The sequence below is a fragment of the Balaenoptera musculus genome, chromosome 11 (genome assembly GCF_009873245.2).
Source record: "Balaenoptera musculus isolate JJ_BM4_2016_0621 chromosome 11, mBalMus1.pri.v3, whole genome shotgun sequence".
In the NCBI taxonomy this organism is placed as follows: domain Eukaryota; kingdom Metazoa; phylum Chordata; class Mammalia; order Artiodactyla; family Balaenopteridae; genus Balaenoptera; species Balaenoptera musculus.
The window spans coordinates 97,472,300-97,499,555 of record NC_045795.1 but is presented as its reverse complement, the minus strand read 5'-3'; the positions used below and the strand labels follow the sequence as shown (position 1 = coordinate 97,499,555).

The window sequence follows — 27,256 nt, the reverse complement described above, 5'->3', positions numbered from 1 at the left end:
AGAGGAGAGCTTGGCACGCAGTAGGTGCTCAGTAAAGATTTGAGGTCTGTCAGAGATGAATCAGACACGCCCCTGCCCTGGGGACCTTGGTTTTACACTAGGAAGCATCTAAGATAATAACCTTTCTAATGAAAACCATGGCCATTTACTACAAGCCTACTCTGTGCCATCACTATGCTAAACCCTTCCCATGTTAGCACCTTATGTGCTCCTCCCCACAACCCAGCGATGGAACAGAGGAGATGAAGCTCAGAGAGGAGGTGTAACTGGCTCAGAATCACACAGGCAAGGCCAGAACTGGAGCCCAGGGTTATCTGACAGCATGGCTTGAGCCCTAAACATGAAAACCAGGGTGCCACAGAAAAGCTGGAAACCTAGCACAAAGAGTACCCCATGACCTTGCACCTTGACGTCAAGGAAGGCTGCTTGGAGGAGGTGGCATGTGAGCTGGATCTTGATGGACACATAAGGGGCCTTCTAGGCAAAGCGGAGGAAGAGGAACATTCAGGTGTCAAACCTATGGTCTATTCCACAAGCATTCATTGAATGCCTTGTGTGTGCCAGGCAGAGATAATGCTCTTCTGGGAATGAGGCTCTTGAATTCCAAAGGCTTTAGAGCCAGTGGCCTTGGGGGACCCATGGCAGGCCTGGTCCTGACTGAGAGAAAGGGGGGAGCAGGCATTGAGCGCCGACCGCGTGCCAGGCGTGGTGCCGCAGGCTTCCCCTTTGTCCTTTTGCACTGTGTTCTCTCCACCTGATGTGGAGGGTGCTGTGCCCATTTTCGAATGAGGAAACTGAGGCTACAAGGCCGTGGGCTGTGAATGCTGGCTCCAGGCCACCTGTGTTTGGTGGTGGGACACAGGAGGAGAGCGCCTTCTAACTGCCATAAAACGAGCCACTGGCCTGCCGAGAGAGACAAGAGGGGACAGGGTTTGGGGCCCTGCGTCCCAATGAGACCTGTCGGTGGAGAATCAGCAGAGAAGTGGCCTAAAAGATCCAGCCCCTCGGCGGATGGTGTCAGTAGCCTCGGGGAGGTCTCTGTCATTATCTGTGTCACATACTTTGTGACCCTGAGCAAATCACTCATTTCTCTGGGCCTCTCCTTTCCTTAACTCCAAATTCGCTAAATGATCTCCAAGGCCCCCGCTTCTGGCTCAGACCTTGCAGATTTCTAACCCTAGCACATTAGTTTCCTGTTGATGCTACAACAAATTCTCACAAACCAAGTAGCTTAAAATATATCAGCTAATAGCTCTCTAAGTCAGGAGTCAGGTGCAGGTCTACAGGGCTAAAATCAAGGGCTCTGTCCCCTTCTGGAGGCTCCTGTGGAAAATCCGATTCCCTGCCTTTTCCAGCTTCTAGAGGCTGCCGTGTTTCTCACGGGCCCTTCCGCCATCTTCAGGTCAGCTGATGGGCAACCTTGATGCCCGTCTGCAGCCTTCGTTCCCGTTTGCCGCATAACCTGACATAGTCACAGGCTCGGGGATTAGAACACGGGTGTCTTTGGGTGGATGCTGTTCTGTTTCCCACACCTGGCAAACATTTGGGGAGGCTTTGGGCAGCTGTTTCTTCTCTCTGGACCTCAGCTTCCTATATTTTGAAATGGGGTGATCATTACAACCTCCCCGCCCATATGGCCGCTTTGGGAACAGAGATGATGTCTGTTCAGGAGGATTAGAGAGGCTCAGGCACTGTTCATGGGTTAGTTCTCTATTCCTGGGGTGTTTGTGCTGCTAGTATCAGCTGCTGACGGCTCTCACTGGGCACCCAAACTTCCCGTGCTCTGCTCTGAAAGGCTGCAGCCCCTCCACCCCCTACCCCAGAAAGCAACCGTGTTTCTGTCAATTGTTCCTGCTCGTTATAATCTCTCTGTGTCTTTTCACAGAACCCCAGGGGCCCCTGGGATTTGGGAGTTGAGGAATGTCACTCAAGGAGGCTTATTGAATGCTGAACAGTAGCCCTCATGAGGTCATACGGCCGCTTAGCAACTCCTCAGGCCCTTAGTAACCGGACCAGAAGTGTTGATATTTACCCAGCAGAAACTTTGGGCTATATGGAGAACACCCAATTCCTTCCAGAGAGCTGCAGGCCCTCAAAAGCAAGCTCCACCCACTCGTAGCTGCTGTTCTGGCTCTTTTTAGAGTAGGCCTGTGAGGGCACCGGGAGCCTTGGGTTGTGCCTGGCTCCGTGCCTCCTGCTGGGACTCAGTTTCCCTCGCAACGTGGGGATCAGATAAAATGATCAGCAAATAGGGAGACCATATGTCCTGGTTGGCCTAGAACAGTCCTGGCTTATCATGACTATTAAAAATGTCCTTTTTATTCTCAAAAGTGTCCCCATCTGGAAGATCAATTTTCTGATCGCCCTAAGGCCACCTCCAGCCCTTGAATGTGTTTTTCTCCCCCTCTACCCTCTCCTGCTGTCCTGAATTAATCCTGAATAGTTCAGCCAAGATTTTTCAAGGGCTCTTTCTGTGCCATACCCAGAGCTGGGAACCGAGGCACACGAGATACGGTCCCTGCTCTCGGGAGCTTGCAGTCCAGGGAAGAACGCCACTTAAGCGCTCTGCTGAATCTAGGATTGCCTCCCCCGAACCTTGTCATTCTCAGCCTCACTCGCACTCTCCCCACTAAGCTATTTCAGTAAATAATAATACTCCTTGGTATTCGGGTGGCATTTTGCAGTTTCTAAAGCGTTTCCCTTCTGTTCCCTCATTTAACCCTGACGAATTGGAGGGTGTGATTTCAAGTCCCCATTGCACAGATGAGGAGCTGGAGGCCAGGGGTCACAGAGGGCGGTGGTCAAGACAGTGAATGGCTGGGTGCCCTTGGGAAGCAGCTCAAAATCCACCTCCTCACCTGTGAAATAGAAATATTAGCACCTGCTGCAGAGAACTGTCGAGAAAAGTACATGCGACAGCGCAGAAAAATTCCTTAAAAAATGGCAGCTGCCTAAAATGAGCGCCTCCACCCCGAGCTGTTGTGGCCCCAACAGTTGCATTTTGGGAACATTCTCCTGCCCTCATGTGCCCACAGACACCCGTTTGGGGGTCTCCCGAAGCTTTTCAGAGCACTGGGAATATCTCGTTGGAATCCGAGCTCTGCCTCAGGGCAGCAGTGTGACGTGCTTTCAGCCTCAGCCTCTTCATTTGTAGAATGGGCATGAGAATCGGTCGTTGTGAGGATGGGCTGAAGCAAAGCGCACAGAAGGCTTGGTGGGGGGCCCAGCACACAGGCGTGGTGCTCGGAAGGCTTCTGTGTTGCCTTCCTGACGTGAAGTGTCGGAGGGGTGTTTGAACCCGTTGCAGGGGGGAGGAGTCCCCACAGATGGGACTCGCCCCCCGACCCTGGAAGCCTGTGCCACCACGTGCTTTAGGTCCTCTGCGTCCAGCCGTGCTGGCAGGGAGGGGGTTCGGCTGATGAAAGCTGCTCCCTCACGCCCCACTCACCTTGCGGGAGGGAGAAGTGCCCCTCTTCCCCTTTTCTTTACAGAGCAGCTCCACGGGGGCAAATCTGTCAGATTCCATGGTGATGCCTAAGTGGTTTCCCGCCCACGCCCCTTGCAGCACTCTGAGTCACCACCCAGCGCTGAGGCGAGGCGAGGCGGAGGCCATGGGAAGGGTGTTCCCTCTCGGGCTGCAGAAATGCTGCACAAGATTGCTCCAGAAAGCCAGAACCGTGCCCCACAATAAGCACGGCTACCCTCCTTATGCAACTTTTTGACATTGTTCAAAAGCAAGGCTAATGTTCCTTCACTTCCATTTGCTGAGGGCCCTAGAGAGCCGTCCCAGCCAGACCTTATGCCCTGCTTCCTGCAGCCCAGGCAGAGGCCGGCCTCCACACTGTACAGGTGGGGAAACTGACCCGTGCCTGTGACCGCATGGCTAGGACACTCGCAGCCCCGGCTCTCTGCACCAGCCCTCAAACCTCCCCCTCTATGGCCGGCCGGGCTCCTTAGTTAGCTTTTGGACCCAGAGACAGCAAAACAGGTAACTATGATACATTTTATTCTTTTTGAAATGAAACGTAATTGTGAGCAGTTGTGTCCGGTTGCTGGGCTAGAAGTTTGAACTCGATTTCTGATAAAAAGAAAGAAAAATCTATTTCTAAATATAAGTTCACATAAACTGGAAGCACGGTTTAAGGGGAATATTTCTTTATACGAAACTTCAAAACTTCTTCGTAGTGCAAAGCTGGGCCTGTGGAGGGTGCATGTGGTAACTGAGTATTAAAGGGAAAGGACGTGGTACTGAGGATCATACTTTGCAGATAGCAGCCACGGTGATCACAGGTCCTAGCTTGGATCTGAGCTGCTGAGGCTGGCACTCTTGCCCCATCTTCACTGTGCTGCAGTATGTGGGCATCCATTCACCTTTGCCTTGCCTGGTCCTAAAACAGCACTACCTGCTTCTCCAGGGGCTGTGTCTTTCCTCTTTCCCCACTGAATTCACTAATTGTTCTTCCATCAGGTACTCAACTCACTGTCCTGTGAGCTAATTAGGACTCGAGCTCAGCTTGGGAGGCCCTGTGTTGATGGGGGAGGGGGATAGAAAATATGTGCATAGTCATTCCGGTGACTTTGCATGTTGGCTGCCTCTGGCTGGAGTCTGCTAGGTGAACCGCTCTGCTGTCTGGCTCAGGCCAGAGGGAAATAGCCATAAATGAGAGTGGAGGGGGTGGAGAGGGTCCACAGGCGTTCCCACCAACCTCAGGCCTGTCTGAGCCTTAAACTTGCTTGACCTGGGTCGAGAAAAGCCAGACTGCCCTTTCAGCCAGCGGGGCAGCAGGCTGAGTCACATCCTGCCAGCAGCCTGGCCTGATTGGAGTTTGTGCTCTGTTCTACATCAGGTCTTGGCCGCTCTGCCTAACAGCTTCCTTCTCTCCCAGAGCAACTGTGAATGTTTCCCCTTCCTTTTCACCATGACCTCAGCCGGCATGGATTTCCTACTATTTAAAACTCTCCTGCAGCTCATTTGGTAGAGTTTGGGGTGACACTGATCCTCACCATAATCAGAAGAGTGTGTGATGTTGGTGCCCAGGCAGCCTGGGTTCCTGGAATTGTCTTGACAAGGTTTCTATAAAATGAATTTCTGTATATGAAAACCTGGGTTCTGGGTGACTTTCATTGGAGCATTTAGAATGTCTCCTTCTGGAAGGGAGAAGTTTTTAACCCCAAAAGATAAGAGAACTGTATCTCAGATTGCTCCAGGTCTTAAAAAAAAAAGAAAAAGAAAAAAGAAATCAGAGAAAAATGTGCTTTCTGTAAACAAACAAAACAAAAATCTGATTTATAGAATTAGGATCTAATTTATTTCTGTGTTAAAGAGGAAAAAATAAAGATATTGTTATGTGGTTGAATTAATCTTGAGATGACTGAAAAGAAAAACAGTAATCTGCAGCAAGGTAAAATGCCCTAAGTTCCAACTTATTCTTCAGTAAAGTGTCTTGTCACATTTCTACTATTTGCTCAGCTTCTAATTCTTAGAAAAATATGTCTTATCAGCTTACCTTTGAAATAAATATTTATTGCTTTCATATTGTTCTCAACTCTTCGGTTGCTCATACTATTGAGACTTCAGAGGCTCTGTTCTCTGTAGCTAGTCAGCCACAAAAGATTCCCTTGGGCTGAGTCCCCAAGACCTATCTTGCAATAGAAGTCATTGTTAATATGATTTCCTTGGGGCTCATAACAGAATGTGACCACATGGCAGGATACCAGAAATCATATGAAATTTGGAGTCAGAACAACCATTTATTTGCTTTGTGGCCTTGAGCAGGTGACTTAACCTTTCTGACTCCCCTTAATTTCAGCATCAATGAGCAGGCTCAAGTGCCCCTCCTCGTGCTCTCCTGCCATTGTGTGGGCCTTTGTTCACCACATTGAGCTATGTGGTTCCCTTGTCTACCTCCTCAATCCCTCCCGGGCCCTGAGAGCCCCCTGGGGGCAGAGTCTTGTCATCTCTGTGTCCCCGTGCCTAGCACAGAGGCTGGCAAGGAGCAGGGGGCAGGGGTTTTGGGTGGGTGGGAAAAAGAAAGGAAGGAAGGGGAGGGAAGGAGGGAGAGAGGAAGGAAAAGTAGGGGGAAGTGCAAATTTTCAACTCCTCTGGAACTCATAGTTATTTATTTTAACCACAGACTGGCCTAAGTGATAAGACATGCTAAAAACAATAGTATTGCTGCCACATATCACTTCCCAGTTTTCAGCACTGATTTTACCATCATCTTATAGCTGATGCATATTGAGCACTTATTCATACATGTGAGCCTGTTTACTCTCCTAGCAGCCTGTGTGGTAGCCACCACCATGATCCTCCATTGACAGATGACAAACCAGAGGTCAGGAGAGGTTGAATCACTTGCCCGTGTCACACAGCTGCCACATGGTTGGACCCTGGATTTGAGCCCAGGTCCCCAAGATTCTAGAGCTGGTGCATTTAACCAGTGTACCCTCAGCACCCAGTTTAGGACTTGACAAGCAGTTGATTTCAATAAAGAGTCTTTGAATGATTGAGTGAGTGAGTGAGTGAATGTTCTTCCATGGCCATTCTCTCACTAGACTTTCAATCACACTCTTAGTTCTTTCTTCCTGGAATATGTGATGATTAAAACAGAACATCTCAGGCCTGGGTTCAGATCTGAGCTTTCCACGTCACTCTGGGAAAGTTACCCCTCTCTGAGCGTCAGCTTCTTTCCTATCAACATGGGAATAATATCAGTGCCTTTCATCTCAGCCTGGGTTCTCCCAGAAGCAGACCATGAGACAATGATTCAAGTGTAAATAATTTATTTGGGAGGCACAGGAATGCAAGTAGGGGAACAGGAAAGTGAGACAGGAACGGGCAGGAGGTGTTTTCAAGCAAGTTAATTATCAGTATAGGCAACTGAGGCTCAGTTGCTCTGGGGGACTCAGAGCTAGCACAGAGGCCACAGCTCATGGTTTTCCCACCCAAGGGGCAAGGGAGCTGGGGTATTTATACACCAACTCCCAGCTCCCATCAATCATTGGCCAAGGGCTGCCAGGGTGGGGGGAGTGGCATTACTTCTCTAGAATTTGTGGATTCTCTGCCCACCAGAGAAGGTCCTCTAGCAAAGAGATGCAGAATCTGTGGCGGAAATGACACCACAGTGGTTAGATCTGTGGGATTATGGGTGGGGCAACAGCAGCATCTCTGTACTCTTAGCCATCACTGTGAGGATTAAGTAGGATTATTTAAAGTTTGGAAGCAATTATACTCCAATAAAGATGTTAAAATATAAAAATATAAAAATAAAATTTGGAGAATAGACCCTGACGCATATTAAGCGCTCAATGAGTGACGGCCTCGAGGGGCCTTTTCCCAGGACCCTCTGTGTGATACAAAACAGCTGTCCTCGGGATTTGCTCCTTAGAACCCCACCATCAATCTACAAGTGGTAACATGGTCCTACGGAGTACCAGATACTAGGGTACAAGCAGTGAACTTAGCCAGCAGGGTTCTGGCCATCCAGCATTCATGACCGCTCCTGGCTGACAAAAGATGAATGAGAAATGACAGACATGCCTCCAGTAATGACGGGGACAGTGCTTGGAATGGTGAGGACCCTGGGAGCCACCTTGTCCAACCCCACACTTTACAGAGAGGGACTCATCCCAAGGCACATGGCTAAGCGGGAAGTGCCAGGACTGGACTCCTCACCCATTGCTCCTCCCACCTGCCTTGGAAGTGAGCAAAACGCATGTGGAGGGCGTTGGGCAAACCCTCCACCTGGGATTCCCTGTGGTTATTTTTGTAACACAGGAAACAGGTTCAGCAAATGCCTAAATTGAGGAATTTCCTGGGTGGAGAGTCCCTCCCACTTTTGGACTTTGCCTTACAAGGGGCTTCCCTGGACAGGTATCTGGAAAGTTCATGCCTACAGCTCCCTGGGGACTAAGACTCAGAAGTTTCATGGAACAGATGCATGGGAATAAGGATCTGTCCTCCCTGCCACAGGGCAGCTGTGTGGCTTTAGGCTTCCCCCTCTCCCTCTCTCATCCTGTTTCATCATCTGTAAAATGGGGACTGTGAATGAAATAACGGGCATGGGAGTGCTTTGGGAGATACAAGCTGCGTGCATCTTATGAGTAGGGAAGCATTATTATCATTGCTGTTGATGTTATTGTTGTTAGGAATGGTGTGACCTTGGGCCAGCCGGTTCCTCTCTCCAAGAATCCTCTCTCCTCCCCACTGGCTGTTGTCGACCCCAAAGGGCCAGGAGTGTGGAGGCAGCCCCCCAAGACCTGCAGCCGTAGAATATGACCTTGTCAGGCCTGTAAAGAATCAAATGTTCCAACCCCTTGTAGTGGGGCAGCTGAGGCTCAGTAGAGGGGAAAGGACTTGCCCAAGGCCACCCAGCCTCAGCGGCAGTCAGCTTTGGCCCAGGGATGCTGGCTCATAGCCCACAGCTCTCCCCCACCACCTGTCAAGGACTGTGCCTGCCCCGGCCCCTCTGCCCCCTACCCTGCCCCAAGCCCCTCTCCCCTCCCCGACCTCCAGCCAGGGAAGCTCGCTGCTCAATTCCGACTGCGAGAGTGCACCCTCTCTACACAGCAAGTCAACATCCCTGCCTCGGAGTTGATGTGTAGCAGATGGCACAGCAGAACTGAGCCTCGGTTTATTTTTGACTCAAAGAGGACATTGCACAAGAGCACAGCGCTCGCTGGTGGGGGCAACAGGTCTGGCACGTGGGGCAGCAGAATCTACCGGCTTTGGGAGAGCCACGCAACCTGAGTTCGAATCCTGGCTTGGCCACCTTCAGCCGTGCGCCCTCAGGTACACAGTCTTCCCTCTGAGAGCCTCCGCTTCCCCATTTGTAAAGTGGAGCAGTGAGGCCCAGAGGCCATCCTTTATCAATTTCATAGGCACATGGCTTCATCGAGGGAGAAGATGCACATGTGGGGAGGGGACTTTGGGGGCTGGTTTCTATCTCTAGAGAGGGGAAGTGATGGGAAAGTGGTGTCAGAAGGGAGGATCCCTGGCAGGCCCCAGGTTGGGGCCTGGAGTGGAGCTGTCCTAGGTGTGACCCCGCCGTGCCCCCATGTAGGGGTGTATTGGCTGGTGGCTAGGGCAGAGCCAGGCAAAGCCCTGGGACCCAGACCCTTCCTCTGTTCCCCATAGGTAACCCTGGACAGAGGGACTGGGTAGGGTGGGCCAGGGAAGGAGAGGTTGGACCGAGGTGGGCAAGGGGCACACTGAGAGGGTCTTTGGTCTTCAGTGGGGAGACTGAAGGTGAGAGGGTCTTTGGTCTTCAGTGGGGAGACTGAAGGGTGGGAGGGAGGGGATGTGAGAGGCCTCCTTCCCTCCCTCCTCTGCCCCCTGATGGAGTCAGGCTGATGGAGGCTTATCAGACTAAGGTCCAGCCTCCGGACGATGGGATAATCATTTGAAGGGAGGGGGCTGTGAGAGTGCTGGGGGATGGGCAAGCCCATCTTCCTGACTGATGTACTATGTGCAAGCATGTTTTCCTACATGCATGTTTACTATAGAAAACAGGGAAATAGAGACACTTTATAGAAGAACCGAAACCTTTACCCCACAGTGTTGACATTTGGGGAACACTATGTCTTTCAAAATTACTATATCTTTTTTTTTCTAGGCTATAAACATAATACATTTCTTATTGTAGGTCATAGAAATTGGGATCTTATCTACTCTGCATTTTTCACGTCAGGTTATTAAGATATTTTCCTGGGTCATGAAAAATTATTTGAAAATAATGATTATTGATAGATACATAATATTCTGTCCTATGGCTTCTCAGTAATTTATGTAACTAATCTCCTAGATTAGAAATTTAGATCGTGTCCAGATTATTGCCATGATTAAAAAGAAAAACACCGTGATCAACATCGATATGGCTCAAACATTGTTTGCATTTCCAATTACTTCCGTTAGAGTAAGTTCTTAAGCAAAATGACTGGGTAAGAGGATGTGCATTTTTTCCTTTATTTCGTTTTTTAGTATTATATTTGATACACACAAAGGAAATTATGTAGCATATATGTTAGTTTAATAATACAATGTATATCGTGGACTTAGAATGTCACCAATAATTTGCATATTCCTGTGTGAGTGTCCCCATCCCAACCCCTTGCCTCTTCCAGAGGAAATGACCATCCTGTGTTTATCATTTCCTTGCTTTTATTTTTTTTCTATAGACTGTATTTTTTAGAGCAATTTTAGGTTCATAGCAAAACTGAATAGAAAGTACAGAGAATTCCCATATGCTTTTTTTAAAAAAACATTTTTATCTCGTGTGTGTATGCTTACACCATCTATTGTTTAGTTTTGCTTTTGCTTTAGTTCTTTAAAATGTCATTGTGCAGTATGTAACCTTTTGAGTCTTGCTTCTTTCCGGCAACATTCTGTTTCTCAGATTCATCCATGTGGTTGCTGCAGCTGGAGTTGGTGCATTTGTATGGCTGTATAGTATTCCGTGGCATGAAGATATTGCACTCTTGTTGATTTGTTCTCCTTCTGGTGAACATGTGGGTTGTTTCCAGAGCAGCTGTTGCAATCAGTGTTGCTGGGAACATTCTTGGCCATGGCGCCATCACCTAGAAAAGGAACACACGAGGTTAAAACAGATTTGGGAGGGGGTAGAATCCAGAGTAGAGCACACACAAGCTTGAGTTGAGGTGTCCACAGGCCATGAACTGATTTGGTTTTGGAGGAGAGCTAGTACACAGAATGTCTCGTGGGCTTGCCTGAGCTAGAATGCGCCGTTTCTCATCTCTCAAGCTCAGCTGCCAAGGTCATTGTCTTGGGCTTGGGAGCAAGAGTAGAACCCTCTCCCCTGCCCACCTTCAAGGAGGCAGAAGCACTGTTTGTGAAGGGAATCACTGTCCCTCCCCCTTTAGCCTTGGTGCCATTAAATCTGAGCATCCCTAAGTGTGGAGTGTATACCCCTGACGGTACCTAAGAGGATACTAGGTGGTATAAAATAACAGCCCGTCCCCTGGTGAGAAAACTCATCTGTTTCCAGTTCTCTTTCAGTCTTCCACGTCACCTCAAGGCAAAAGGTTCTGTCTGGAACTAGTGTGTCTTTAATTATGGCCCCCTCCCTACCTGAACACTGGCTAAACTCTAGGCAGAGAACAAGCCAACTTTGGGCTCAGGGCCTCAGGCAGGCAATAGAATCCACTAAACATCAGGACATCCTGCTATAATTTTTCTGTTGTGGTCATCTTTTATTTGTGGTGAGTGGCACTGGTTTTCCTTTTAAAATAAATGTGTTTAACTTTTAATAAGGCAAGCTATTAAGAAAAAATGAGATTGATTAAAGGACAGATAGTAATCATCTTGACAGTCATATTTGATTGACCCAGGTTGGGGAAATGCTGACCTCAATCAGCCGTTCTCAAACTTTCTGTTGCAGGATGCCTTACATTCTTAAAAATGATTGAGGACCCCAAAGAGTTGTGCTTATGTGAATATTATCTCTTCATATTTCCCATATTCGAAGTCAAAACTGAGATTGTAATAATACTTATGTATTAATTCTTTTAAAAATAACAATAATAAATCCATTATGGTAACATACTTTATGAAAAATAACTATATTTTCCAAAAAAAAAAAAAAACTAGAAGAGTAATGTTGTTTTATGTTTTTGCAAGTCTTTTTAATGACTTAATTGAACACAGCTGGATTCTCATCTGCTTCAGCATTCAATCTGTTGCCATATGATGTTTGGGTTACTGTGTATGAAGAAATTCCAGCCTCACAGAGATATGTTGTGGGAAAGGGAGGAGGATTCTAATAGCCGTTCAGATAATTGTAGATATTCTTCTTTGATACTACACCCAAACTCAACAAGTGATAGCATATTAGTTTGCTAGGGCTGTTATTCAACCAAACTTGGGCCCACTCATCCGCGCACAGTAAAGCCAATCTGTTGACACCAGGTTGTGGTAAAGGCAAGTATAGCATTTATTGCAAGGCACCCAACATGGGGCCAAACAAGGAGAATGGGCAGCTCGTGTTCAAAAGACCTGAAGTCCTCGATGGCTCTTGGGGAAGGGTTTTGAAAGGCAACATTAGGGGTGAGGGTTGTAGGGTGCTTGATCAGCTCATGGACATTCTTCTGATTGGTTGGTAGTGAGGTAATAGGGTGGCTTTTCAGGAGTTAACATCATCATCCTTCTGGTTTCAACCAGTCTGGGGTCTACATGCTTGTGGTCAGCATGCAGTTAGCTTCTTCTACCTGGAGGGGATTTTAGTATCCACAAAACAACTCAAGGATATGGCTCAAGATATTACCTAGAGCCCTTGAAGAAGAACTAAAGGTCCTTGACTTTGTTTTATGGCTAAGCTATTATTATTTTGTCTTGCTTGACTGTTTTCCTTTGTTTCTGCATTTTCTCACTTCTCTGATTAAATTTGCTCTTTGGAACTCGGGGAAGGCCTAAGAAGCTAAAACTTTTGTATAAACAAGAGGTGGGGGGAGGTGGTGGGGGAGTCTGTCCACAAGAAGGCCCCACAGGGTCCTGCTCGGTTACAGGGCTGCCATAACAAAATACCACACACTGAATGACTTCAACAACAGAAATGTATTTTGTCAGAGTTGTGGCAGTTAGAAGTCCAAGATCAAGGCATGCTGGCCTCTATCCTTGGCTTGCAGATGGCTGTTTTCTCACTGTATCCTCACAGGGTCCTTCCTCTGTGTGCACATCCCTGATATCTCTCTGTGTGTCCAAATTCCCTCTTCTAATAAGGACACTAGTCAGTTTGGATTAGGGCCCATTTAATGTCCTCATTTTAATTTAATCACCTCTTTCAAAGGCCCTATCTCCAAGTACAGTCACATTCTGAGGTACTGGGAGGTTAAGACTTCAAGATATGAACTTTGGGAGGGACACAATTCAGCCCAGAACAGACAGCATTTTAAAAATTAGTTGCAATGAAGACTCTGAAGCCATTGACAATGAACTTTTCATATTGTACATTATAATCCATTTTTTTCTTTCACTTTGATGAATTTTTTTTACCTATGCATGGTTTTGCAACATCCTGCACTGGTCATTTAGAAAATATTGGCTCGTTGAGTTAGACAGATCTTTCAAAAGTTTGCATATTTCATTATGCAATATCATAGAATGTCACATTTGTTATCTTAGCACTGACCTCATCAGAAACATCTCTAACTATTGGGAAGCTCTCAAGTTCTTGATGGCACATACAAGTCTTCCAAACTTCTAATTTTCACTTTGGAAGCTCAAGTCTTATCATTGGCAACAAATACTGTCAGTTGTTTTCCTTGAAATGATAGGCTCACTCTGTTCATTTTTGAGAAAATGTCTGCCAGATACCCAAGTCTGAATAACCATTGTGTGTCTGTCAGTTGTTCTTTTATGTAAAAAATGATGTTTGGTGAAAACAGAGGCAAGTTCAGCTCACAACTCAAATGCTCATAGGAGAACCTCTCCTCCAACACCCATCATACTTGGGCTACAGCAGAACGCTTGATGCATATATTTCCCATTCCGTGTTCTCATGTTGAGAGTTAATAAAATTAATCATTTTTACTGCTTCATCCGGGACATTCCTTAGTGAAGCTGGCATTTTTTACCGCCCACGTGTGGTGATGAAGAATAGGATGATGACTAGTACAATTGGGTGCCACTCCCTTGATTCACGCTAGGGCACCAGCAGTTTTTGCACCAGCAGTGCAAATATCAACAGGTGAAGGTGGTAAATAACATCTAAATGTTATTAGGAAGATGATTTTGATTTCTCAGCCCCCCGTGTAAGCATCTTGGGAACCCTCACGGGCATGTGGACCACACTTTGAGAACCATTTTGACCTAGATAAAAAATACAGAGATGATTTGAGGCCTCGAAAATGACCTTGGTGCCAGAGTCACAAGACCTGGGTGTGATTCTGGCTCTGCCAGTGTGGAACTAAGTGGCCTTGGATAGCTCACTGACCTCTAGAAGCCAGGCACTTTACACATAAAGGGTGGTGGGAGCTTCCTGCCTTCCAGAGCTGGGGAGGGAAGGAAATAAGGTACAGACTTGAGAGCCTTTTGTAAAAAGTAATGCACAACCCAGGCAAGAGGAAGCAGCTATGGTGGGGAATGAGGCAAAGTTATGAACTTTCACGCCCTGGCTTAAGCCATTTTTGATTAGCGACACTGCCCAGATCCCTGTATCCCCCAGAAGAGACCTCAGAAGGTTAGACCTAGAGACCCTGAAAGAGATGCCCAACAGGATTTCTAGTTTTAACAAATCGGCATCTTTGGGGCTCTGCTCCAGGTCACCCATTACCACCTACAGCTTTGAAAGGAAAAGACCTCCTAAAAGCCCAGAGTTCTTCTGGTCCTTGACTGGACAGGTAGGCATTCACCTGGGTCAGGTAGAAAGCTGGGAGCCCATGGGAAATGACAGGCATCTTAGAAAATCTGATTTGTTTAGCTGTGTTAAGAAGATAGAGGTGATTCTGGAAAACTCCAGGGAGCTGGAAAGCACATGTTAAGAGGGCTTCAGGTGGGCTCCCGCTTCCAGGATGGTGGAGTAAAGGTACTTGTCCCTAGGTGCAACTGAGAACCCTAGACATTCTATATAAAATAAACATAAGAAAATTCTAAAAGATAGAGAGAAGACAGACCTGCTTCTTGGGACCTGGGGACCCAAGAAACAGCATAGCAGTGAGTTCCTCGTGAGTTTCTTTTTGCCTCATATAGCCCAGAGTTGGAGCTGAAGAAGCCAGAAATGAGGAAATGCCAATGGGCAGGCAAAAAAATGCCCCAACAGAAACCTGGTCTCTCTAGCTAAAGAAGCAGGAAAGGGGCAGCCTAGCAGAACAGACACTTTTAGGCAAAAACTGCTCTACTCTAACTAAACACCATAGAAAACATTGTGGCTCCACCCCCACCAGCAACAATCCAGTGGGGAGATTAGACTTACCCCTTCACCGGACTGTAATGAAGCATCCCAAGTCCCCCACAGGAGTGGTGTCAGAGAACGCCAAGTAGGGAGCCAGGATTTTCATTTCCCACTGGGTGGTGACAAGACCTCACCCCAGTCCCTGTCACGATTGTGGAGAGACCACACTGGGAGCAGTAACAAGGCACTCCCGTACCTCCCAGCCATGGAGGTATCAGTGGGGGCCTGATGGGGAGCTGGATTTCCCAACCAACCCTCTTTCTCTGCTGGATTAGTGTCAGAGGAAACCAGCTGAAACAGAAGGTTTAAATGAGATCCAGAGTCTCATAACATAATACCCTAAATGCCCAGGTTTCTGTAGAAATTCACTTATAACCAGAACTAGGAAGATCACAAACTGAATGAAAAAGGCAATCAATAGAAGCCAACGCCAAGATGACAGAGATGTTGAAATTATCTGACAAAGATTTTAAAGCAGCCATCATAAAAATGCTCCAAGAAACAGCTATGAACACACTTGAAACAAATGAAAAAAATAGAGCGTGTCAGCAAAGAAATAGAAGCATAGAGAAGTACAAAATAGAAATTTTAGACTGAAATATATGATAACTGAAACTTAAAAGAAAAATTCAATGGATGTGCTTTACTGCAGGCCAGAGGGGACAGAGGAAAGAATCACTGAACCAGAATATAGGGCAATAGAAATTACCTAATCTGAATAACCAAGAGAAAATAGACGCAAGATAAATAAGTAAACACAGCCTCAGGGACCTGTGAGACTTTAACAAAAGATCTAATGTTTATGTCGTTGGACTGCTGGAAGGAGACAAGAAAGGAAGTGAAACTGAAAAAATACTTGAAGAAATAGTGGCTGAAAACTTCCCAAATTTGGCAAATAACATAAACCTACAGATTCGTGAAGCTGAGCAAAATTCCAAAGAGAATAAACTCAACAAAATCCACACCAAGGTAAAAAACAGGTAAACTTTTGAAAACTAAAAACAAAACAGAAGTCTTGAAAGCAGTGAGAGAGAAATGACACCTCATCTATAAGGGGGAGACAATTCAAGTGACAGTGAATTTCTCATTGGAAACCATGGAGGCCAGAAGGAAGTGGCACAACATTTTTCAAATGCTGAAAGGAAAGAACTGTCAACTCAGAATCCTATATCCAGCAAAAATATTCTTCAAGAATGAAGGGGAAATCAAGACAGTCTCAGATGAAGAAAAACTGAGAGAATTTGTTGCCAGAAGACCTACCCTAAAAGAATGCTAAAAGAAGTTTTCTAAACAGAAAATAAACAATAAAAAATGAATCTTGGAACATCAGGAAGGAAAAAAAAATATGGGTAAATGCAATTGACCCTTTCTTTCTCTTCTTGAGTTTTCCAAATTATATTTGACAATTGAAGCAAAAATTATAACACTTTCTGATGTAGTTTTAAGTGATGTAGAAAGAACAAGTAGTAAACAAAAATTAAAATTGCAGACTTAAACTTTAATGTATCAGTAATTACATTAAGTGTAAATGGTTTAAATACACCAATTAAAAGACTGATATTGACAGAGTGGCTTGAAAAACATGACCTGACTATACACTATCTACAAGAAACTCACTTCAAATATAATAATACAGGCAGGCTGAAAGTAAAAGAATAGACAAAATGTATATCATACCAACATTAATCAAAAGAAAGTAAGAGTAGCTATATTAATATCAGATAAAGTAGACTTCAGAACAAAGAAAATTACTAGAGTAAGAAAGGAATATTATATAATGGTAAAAGAGTCAAGCCACCAAGAAGATATAGCAATCCTAAATGTATATGCACCAAACAACAGAGCTATAAAATATGTGAAGCAAACAGTGATGGAACTGACCACAATTATAGTTGGAGACTTCAACACCCCTCTCTCAATAATTGATAGAGCAATTAGACAGAATATCAGAGCAAGGAGAGCAAGGATATAGAAGAACTCAACAACATCGTAAACCAACAGGATCAAATCAACATTTATAGAACACATTCTTTTCAAGTGTCCACAGAATATACACCACGATAGACCATATTCTGGGACATAAAATAAACTTCAGCAAAATTAGAATTTAAATCAAAGAGAATGTGTTCTCCAATTACAGTAAAATCGAATAAGAAATCAATAATAGAAAGATAACAGAAAAATCTCCAGCCACTTGGAAGCTAAATAATACACATCTAAATAATGCATGGGTCAATGATAAAGTCTGAATGAAAAATTTTAAATATATTGAACTGAATTGAAATAAAAATACAACATATCAAAATGTGTGTGACATACCTAAAGCAGTGCTGAGACAGAAATTTATAGTACTAAATGCATAATTAGCAAAGAGAAAAGCCTCAAATCAATCATCTAAGCTCCATCTTGACAAAATAAAAAAGGAAGAGCCAAATAAACCCAAATCAAGGAGGAGGAAGGAAATAATAAAGAGCAGAAGTCAATAAAATTGGGAACAGAAAATGAATAGAGGGCTTCCCTGGTGGCGCAGTGGTTAAGAGTCTGCCTGCTAATGCAGGGGACACGGGTTCGAGCACTGGTCTGGGAGGATCCCACATGCCGCGGAGCGACTGGGCCCGTGAGCCACAACTACTGAGCCTGCACGTCTGGAGCCTGTGCTCCGCAACAAGAGAGGACACGATAGTGAGAGGCCCACACACCGCAATGAAGAGTGGCCCCCGCTTGCCGCAATTGGAGAAAGCCCTCGCACAGAAATGAAGACCCAACATAGCAATCAATCAATCAATCAATCAATCAATAAATAAATCTTTAAAAAAAAAAAAAGAAAGAAAATGAATAGAGAAGAAGCAGTGAAACAAAGAGCTGAGTCTTTGAAAATATCAACAACATTGACAAAACTTTAGCAAGACTAACAGGGAGAGAGAAAGAAAGAGAAGGAAAGAGAGAAATTACCAAAATTAGAAATGAAATGCGATATCACTATAGACCTTGCAAGTACACAATTGGATGGTAAGGGAATACTATGAATAACTCTACGCACATAAATTTGACAACCTAAATGAAACGGACCAGTTCCTCAAAAAATGCAAACTACTACAGTTCACCCATATGAAATAGATAATCTGAATAGCACTATAATTATTGAGGAATTTTAATTTTTAATTTTTAAATACTCTAAAAAGAAATCCCCAGACCAGATAGTTTCACTGGAGAATTTTACCAAACGCTTAAAAAATTAACACCAACTCTACACAATGTTTTCCAGTAAGCAGAAGAGGAAGGAACATTTTCCAATTTATCTTATGAAGCTAGAATGACCCTGATATCAAAACCAGACAAAGACAGTACCAAAAAGAAAAACTACAGGCCGACATCCCTCATCAATATAGATATGAAAATCTTTAATGAAACATTAGCAAATAAAATTCAGCAATGTATAAAAGCAGTTAGGCATCATGACCAAATAGGGTTTATTCCAGGAATGCAAGTTTGGTTCAACATTTAAAAATCAATTAGTATAATTCACCATGTTAATGGTCTAAAGAAAAATCACATGATATATCCATCAATGCAGGAAAAGCATTTGATAAAATTCAACCATTCATGGTATAATCTTCAGAAACATAGGAATAGAGGGGAATTCGTTCAACTTGATAAAGAACATCTACAAAAAATTACAGGTAATATTATCTTAATGGTTAAAGACTGAATGGTTTCTCCTAAAATTGAGAATAAGGCAAGATGTTAGCTCTCACCACTTATATTCAAATCGTGCTGGAAGTTCTAGCCAATGCAACAAGACAAGAAAAGGAGTACAGATTGGAAAGGAAGAAATAAACTGTCCGTATTTGCAGCTAACTTCATCGTTTACATGAAAAATCCAAAAGAATCTATTAAAGAAAAAAAAAACCTCCTAGAACTAATAAGTGATTTCAGGAAAGTCATAGGGTACAAGATAAACATACAAAAATCTATTGTATTTCTGTATACTAGCAATGAACATGTGGGCACAATAATTAAAAATGCAGTGCCATTTACAATCACTCAAAAAATGAAATACTTAGGTGTAAATTTAACAGGACATGTACGAGATTTGTATGCTGAAAACTACAAAAAAAACTGATGAAAAAATAAAAAAATAAATAAATGAAGCAACATATATGTTCATGGATTGGAAGACTCACCATAGTAAAGATGTCAGTTCTCTGCAATTCCTACCAAAATCCCAGCAAAATTTTTGTAGATGTAGAAAAGATTATTCTAAAATTTATATGGAACAGCAAAGGAGCTAGAATAGCTGAAATGGTCTTGAAAAAGAATAAGTAAGAAGAGTCAGTCTACCTGATTTTAAGATTTATTATATAGAAATCAAGACTTTGTGGTATCAACAGAGAGATGACACATAGAGGAATGGGATGGAATAAAGGACCCAGAAGTAGACCCACACAAATAAGCCCAACTGACTTTTGACCAAGGTACAAAAGCAGTTCAGTGGAGGAAAGATGATAACCTTTTCAATAAATAGTGCTGAAGCAATAAGATATCCATAAACAAAAAACAAACAAACAAACAAACAAAAACCTATCTAAGTCTTACGCCTTATACAAAAATTAACTCAAAATGGATCATGGTCTTAACTATAAAATGTAAAACTATAAAACTTTTAGGGGAAAAATGTAAGAGGAAAATCTCTGGGATCTAGGGCTAGGCAAAGAGTTCTTAAGCTTGACACCAAAGCATGGTCCATAAAAGAAAAAAAATGATAAATTGGACTTCACCAAAGTTAAAAGCTCATGATCCACAAAAACAAACAAACAAAAAAACCCTGTTAAAAAGATGAAGACAAGCTACAAACTGGGAGAAAATATTTGCAAACCACAAAATCTGACAAAGTACTGGTATCTCATATGTATAAAAAACTCTCCAAACTCAACCATAAAAAGAAATCAAACAATCTAATTAGAAAATGGACAAAAATCATGAAGAGACATTTCTATGAAGAGAATATACAGATGGCAAATAAGCACATGAAAAGATGTTCAACATCATTAGTCATTAAAGATAGGCAAATTAAAACCACAGTGAGATATAATTACACACCTATCGGAACAGCTAAAATAAAAAAATGACAACACCAAATGCTGGTGAGGATGCAGAAAAACTGGTTCACTCATACATTGTAGGCAGGAATGTAAAATGGTACTATAAAACCATTTGGAAGTTTCTTTAAAAAAAAACAACTAAATATACAACTACCATGTGACCCAATAATTGTCCTATTGTGCATTTATCCCAAATAAATGTAAACTTATGTTCACACAAAAACCCTGTACACGAAGTTATAGTAGCTTTACTAATAATTGCCAAAAATTGGAGATAACCCAGATGTCCTTTAATAGATGATTAAGCTACCTATGGTCCACCCACATCATGGAGTGGTACTCACCCATAAAAAGGATTGAACTGTCTATACACACAACAACCTGATGAATCTCCACTGAATTGTGCTGAGTGAAAAAAGCCCGTCCCAGAAAGTCACACATAGCATGATTCCATTTATAGATATCATTAAAAAAACAACATTATTAGAGAACAGATTCATGATAGCCAGGAGTTAGGGATGCAGGTGACGCGGTGGTGGGAGGTGGTGACTATAATGGGACAGCCCAAGGAAGCTTATGGTGACAAAAAGTTCTGTATCTTGATTGTGATTGTGGCTACATAACACCACACACATGATAAAACCGCACACACACACACGCATGTACACACAAGTGCATGTAAAAATAGGTATTATTATCCTATCCTGCAGATGGGTAAACAGAGGCTTGGAAAGGTCCAGCCACGAGCCCCAGGCAGGGCCTCTGTATCTGCAGAGCACATGCCCATGACCACTCTGCCTCACTCCCTCTGCCCTTGCAGGCCACACCAGACAGCAGACAGAGGACAGGGAGACCCCACCTTGACACCCTGCTGGCAGTAGACTAGCTCCCCTGAGACGAGGCCTGGGAGGGGTGAAGCCCACCCAGGCAGGTCTTGATGGAGAAGGCAGGGGCGGGGTTCCCCTGCTTCTCTTCCATCTCCACCCCACCTGACCCTGGCACTAGCCCAGTGCTGGCACACAGGGGACGCTCCACACCGCTGTTCCCTTCCTCCTCCTTGCTGACTTGAGTCCCCGTTGGGTTACCCACCCCTAACCAATGCCATCTCCCCTTTTCCACAGCTGAACTTCGTCACCCAGTCCCCCGAGCCGGCAAGACATGGGCCCTATTTTCCAAACCCTGACGCCTTTCATATAACCAGAAGACGTGGAGGGGTGAGTTGGAGACTGGGGTTTTGCTGGAGCTGGAGATGGGGAAGATCTGGGAAGAGAGCACCCTTGCAGGGGGTGCTGATGGAGGGTCTGATAAGCAGGAAAACAGTGTTTGACAGCAGCTGCCTTCCGTCTGCCATTCTAGCGGGGACACTTGAATTATTTATGCACCATTGTGCAGGTGTGGGGAAATCCCCCCACGTGTCTTTGCGTTTGAATAGGGAGCACGGCTAGGAAGCGTAGAAGGAAGGCAGCATCACTGCACACAGTGAACTGAGTCTCAGGTCCCTCGTCAGTAAAATGGGGCGGCAGCAGCATCTCCGTCTCGTCAAGGCCAAGCAAAGATAATCCATGTAAAGTGCTTAGAAGAGTAGCTGGAACATAATAGGTGCTCAATAAATGCTAGTTGCCTAGTGCATGTTACTTAAATGGGGCAGCCCTCTCTCTGGGGACAAAATGCCGCTTAGCCTTCCAGAGCCAGCCCATATGGCAGCTCTGTGAGATTTCTCTGGCTCCTAGCTGGGATTAACCACATCTTCCTCTGTTCTCCCAAAGCCCTTTCTTTGGGCCTCTGTTATTGCCTTGCTCGATCCGCCCTGTGTTACATACCTAAGAACCTCAAAGTCCATGCCTGCTCCCCCAGACCCACCCCTGTCAGGGAACAGAGGTCACACTGCTCATCTTTGAGCGTCAGAAGCAACTTACCTTCCGAAAGAACAGCCTCTGAGCTAGAGCTCAGAGTCAGGATCTCATCTGACCTTCCCAGAAGGTGTCGTCAGCCCTTTCACGGGTGAGAACACTAAGACCCAGAGAGAAGTAACTTTCAGCCAGGAGCTGGGAGAGCCAGGGTGCAACTCAGAGATTCTGAGCTCACTTTCTATTACCCTACCCTGCCGGCATCAAGGAAGATGAGTGACTCCAGACCCAAATAGGGGAGGAAGCAGACCCAAATAGGGGAGGAAGCAGACTGCATGCCTCTCTCCTCAGCCCTCAGAGATCACCCAGATCTCTTACCACTCTGAAGTTTTGTTTCCTGCCCAAGCACTTTGGGACTAACCAGATTGTTTCTAAACACATTACATAATTGTGCACATATTTATTTAATGCCATCTCTTGAATATTAAACAATCGATAATTCGGAACAGAAACACGGGTGTCTAAACCCAGCAGCTTTTGACAGGCGTGGGTGGGGAAGCAGGTTGAGGAGAGCCATCTATGAGCCATTACGGGAAAAAGAGGTGACACCCCCCTCCTCCTCCCGAGATGGGTTGAAAGGCTTCCCAGGCTTATGGTTGGCAAAAACGTAGTGGAATTTTCACCATTGGGGTTCCACCTCTTTTATTATATAATAACAAAGATGCATTAGCTCTTCCCTAAAGGATGCTTGGAGCCAGGGCTTGGCCACCTGTTTATCTGTTTATGAGTGTTTACTGAGCATCCTCTATGTGCAGTCTCTGTTACACTCTGATTCACCCTTGGGGGTGCCTTCGAGTATCAAACACATGAGACCCGGTCCTCATACAGTTGACCAAATAAATACAGAAGATGGCTTCCGGGCACGGTAAGCTCTGTGAAGAAAACAAAACAGGGCTGCAGGGTGGGGAATGGCGGGCAGTCCCTGTGGAGGGGACCTCTGACCAGAGGTCCCGATGGGAGAAGAAGCCAGCCATGCAGAGGTCAGGGTGGTGAGGAGAGCATTCCAGGCGGATGGGGACGGGAGCAAGGAGCAAGTGGCCCTGGTGGGGTTGAGGAAGAGCGAAGAAGGCAGTGGGCTGGGGAGGGGTGAGTGAGGGCCCCACGTAGGCTACGCAGGCAGAGGGATACCCCTCTGCCAGGATTGTTGGGGCCGGACCGAGAGGGCCCCCGTGAGGAGTTGGAATTGCAGTCCGTGTGCAGCAGCAAAACTGTTGGAGGGCTCTAGCAATCTGATGAATGTTAGGAAAACATCCCTCTGCAGCTGGGAGAGGACTGGGGGGTGGCAGGCATGCAGGGAAGGGCTGGGTCGAGGTTCTAGGGCTGGAGTGCTGGGGGTGGGCAGGGAGACTCCAGGGAAGACACAGGAGGGGCTGGCCGGGCCCCAAATGCTAATGGATCCGTCCAAGGTGATGGCGAGAGTTTCTCCCAGGGCAGCTGTGGAGGGCCTGGCCTGAGCCGGCAGGAATCACAGTCACTCTGATACTGATGATAATAATAGTACCTAGGATTTACTAAGCACTTACGTGCTGTGAGCCAGACATTGGGCCGAGCCCCTCATCCTCATCACCAGCCTGTGATATATGTACATTCATTATCTCCATTTCACAGAAGGGGGAGGGGACCAAGGCACAGAGTGGTGAAGTGAAATGCCCAGGGTTGCTCAGCGAGTTAGTAGCAAAGGTGGGATTTGAACCTCGTCCATCTGACTCCACGCGTATGGCCCTCAGTCCATGCTGGCTGAATGAACTGATAACAATAACAGCAATAGCAATAATGAGAGCAGTCACTTAACTATGGCGCTGGCTATGTGCCAGGCCCTACTCTAAGCGCTTTAAAAAAACACTAATCGTTTAGCCTTCACAACAGCCCATGAGGCAGGCACGACCATTATCCCCATTTTACAGAAGGAGAAACTGAAGCATGGAGCTTACCCTAGCCAGGATTTGAAACCGGGAGTTCTGGCTCCAGAGTCCAGGCTTTTAGCAAAATGCAGTGTAAGTTGGGGGAAGTGGACCACCTACGATCTGACTTGGCACCATCTGCATTTCCAAGTCTGGGGCCAGGCCTGCGGGTGGGGCAGGCCCTCCGGGAGCCTGTGGGAGACCACGAAGTGCTGAACTGTCCCCCACAGAGCCTGCTGGCTTCTCAGTGGCCAAAGTAGAGGGCCTCCCAGAGCCTGGCCCTCCTATAGCTGCCAAGGTGAGCCAGTGCAGCCTGAGCAGAGAAAGTCCTTGACAACAGAATGGAGAAATCCCACCACTCTCTTTACCAACAGGAGCACACAGAGAGAAGTGAACCGAGAGGGGTTCATCAAGTCAGAGAACGTCCATGGGAAATGTTTACTCCAAGTCTATTCAGGAACAACCCTCAAAGCAGTCCCAGTGGAACCTCTTTTAAGTAAAAACTACAGGCATCCTTCCCTATAAATAAATCCAATTGGCAGAGTTTCCACATCAGAGCAACATATTAGGCCGTCATAACTAAGGCCAGTTTACAAGTAAGTCAGCCGTCCTTCAGAGGTGGACGGTAATTCCCATCTGAGGGGCAGCGCTGGGGCCGGGGAACAATGCGTGCAAAAGTGCTGTGTGAAAGGTGAAAACTTGCACACATAAGGGCTTTTAAAGTATTTGCGGATTCGTAAATATCTCATCCTTTCCTTGCATCCTGCTCTCAATGAGAGAACAGAGAAAAACGTGGTCCCATGCCCTGGCCAGACTGCCCAAGAGTCTGCAATACCGGGGATGGAGCAGAGAGGCTGGGGAAACGCACCCCAAACCCCGGAAACTCCTCAAAACAGGTTCTGTCTTGGGAGGTGGGCGCGGCAGAGGACCAAGCTCCACGGCTCTCCTGCCGGTTTCAGGTCCTGACCGTGCAATCCTTGGCAAGGCGTTTAAATTTCTGCCACTGCAGTTTTATGTCTTTCAGATGGGAGTAAGAAGCCCTCCCTCTTGAGACTGTTGGACAGGTTAAGTGGGAGGGGACATCTCAGGGCATGGTGTGTCACCTGCTGCTCAGTGGGTCTCTGCCCCCGGTGGCCCCAGTGGGAACGGTTGCCTCAGGTGTGAGGACGCCGGACCCCTTCCCACTGGAACCATATCAGTTTCTCTGAACCGTACAAACACTGGGAACACTTTGCCACCTGTGTTAGTTTGCTGGGGCTGTTGTGACGAAGCACCACAAGCTGGGTGGCTTAAATCAGCAGACATTTAGTGTCTCACAGATCTGGAGACTGGAAGTCTGGCATCACGGGGTTGATTCCTTCTGAGGGCCGTGAGGGAGACTCTGTTTCCGGCCTCCCCTGCAGCTTCTAGTGGTTGGAAGTTTCATCATCCTTGGTGATCCTTGGCTTGTGGATGCATTACCCCATCCCCACCTTCACATCATCTTCCCTCTCTGCTTGTCTATCTCTGTGTCCAAATTTCCCCTTTATAAGGACACCAGTCCTGTAGGGTCAGAGTTCACCCTAATAACCCTCTCTTAACTTGCTTACCTCTGAAAAGACCCTATTTCCAAATAAGGTCATGTTCACAGGTACTGGGAGTTAGGACTTCAACATCCCTTTTGGGGGACACACAACACCCTCCTAATTGTTTGAAGCTGATTCTGAATGGGCTCCAGGTTCATTCACGACATTTCTGAAATAGACTCAAAGAATATTTTACATCATTTTCTAAAAGAACAATGTCCTCAAAATCACTGGCTCCTTAGCTTCCAGTAGATCCCTCATGAACACTTGGCCTTAACAAACCCCAGTCTGGCTCTCTCAGCCATTATCTTATGTGAAGAGCAAGTGGGTTTGAACCCAAGCCCTTGGTCAGCCCTGACTGTGAGCTGGACTCTAGGAACATGGGAAGCCACGGTCCCAGCTGTTGATGCAGTCTCAGGGGAAGGCCACAGGACAGATAGGAGTGCACCTGGCTGTTGCTGGGCAGGTGGGTGCTGGGGCCACCAGGGTCCTTCCCAGCAGTGATCTTCGAGAGGTGAGGGGAAGAGGCTTCCTTCCCGGGAAGGAAGCCTTTGTCTCCTTGCAGGTGGACATGAGCGCTCCCAGGACCACAAGAGAACCCTCACCTGCTCTTTCCGTGGTCAGCTAACTAATCAGTCACTCAGCTGTCATTCTGGGATGAGACCCACTCCTGGGCCTCTGTCTACACAGGAAGTGCAGAGGAACCCCGAGCCCATCATCCCCATGGCACCCCCAGCCCGGGTCCCTGGAGAGTGAGGGGTCGGTAGTAGACCCCACCTTCTTGCCTGATCTCCATTCTTAAAATAAGCTCCCCCACCTTGAATATTGGAGGTGCCCACTTCACTTGAACCGAGAGCCAGGAATCCGTTTCCAAAGGCGCCGTGACCGGGTAGGAGTGCCCTGGACTCGGCACAAGCAGGCCTGGGCGCTGGGTCGAGTCCCAGCGCTGCCAGTCTGAGCTCTGTGATCCCAGGTGAATCTTGCACTTTTCCAGTCTCAGTTTCCCGTGTACAAAGTGGAGATGGTTCCTACCTCACGAGTGAGGGGCGTCTTTAAAGGGCTCGTGCAGTGCTGGGCACCCGGTCGGCATGCTCCCTCTTCTCTCTCTGGGCTTCAGTTTCCTCCCCTGCCAGCAAGGCTGTTGGACCGAACGGGCTCTGGCGAGCTCCATGTGGCTCTTGGGGTGCCCTCCAGGGAGTCCAGCGTCTGGCCGGGCCGAGGAAACCTCCCAGCCCATAGGCCTGCTCTGCCAGGAGCTCGCTGAGTGAGCTGGGGCAACTGCTCCCCACTGCTCACAGGCCTGGTGGCTCAGGGTGACCGTGGCGAGGTTCCTGGAGACTCTGACCTCATGCAGCCATCCAGAGGTCTGAGTTTGTGCCTCACCAGGTGCCCTGAATTCTCATACCCCATTCTTTTCTTGCCCATCTCAGAGGCTCTGAGAATGCCAATCAGATGCGGCCTACCCATCTCCAGGTACCCAGGCCACCTCCGGCATGCTGGAGGCAAAACATCTTCATGGGGACACCGCCCAGTGCCTCGCACATGCCATGTGCTGTGCTCGGCACCCGACAAGTACTTGTGCAGCTGAATGTATTACGGGATCCGCTCACCCAGATTGAAGTCCAGGGGGCAGAAGGTTTTACCCCTTCTGGGGGAGGGAGGTAAATGTCCCAGGGACATTTCTATTCTCAGAGTGGAGCTGCAGTAGAAGAAGATGCATAACAGAAGTCACTAGTGCATTCATGGTGGGCTTGTGGGCAGGAAGGCTAGGGACGGGCCGCATTCAAGTCAGCCTTTCCCTGCGACTCTTGTTGTGGAGTGAGGTCTGACCCTGAGCCTTGAGATGGTACTGTTGGTGCCTTTTCACTGTCTCTGGGG

General features: G+C 46.4%; 1 protein-coding gene across 2 annotated transcripts in view; it reads left to right on the top strand.

The window, feature by feature from the left end:
- Positions 1-27,256, top strand: part of ATP2B2 (ATPase plasma membrane Ca2+ transporting 2) — a 358,026-nt gene that overhangs the window by 140,611 nt on the left and 190,159 nt on the right. Inside the window, exon 1 of one of the 2 annotated variants that reach the window (XM_036869344.1) lies at positions 21,123-21,219. The exons of the other annotated variant lie outside the window; for it this stretch is intronic. The gene's annotated coding sequence lies outside the window, so the exon portion shown is untranslated. Of the gene's footprint in view, positions 1-21,122; positions 21,220-27,256 lie in introns of those variants that run through there. 2 annotated transcript variants of the gene reach the window in all.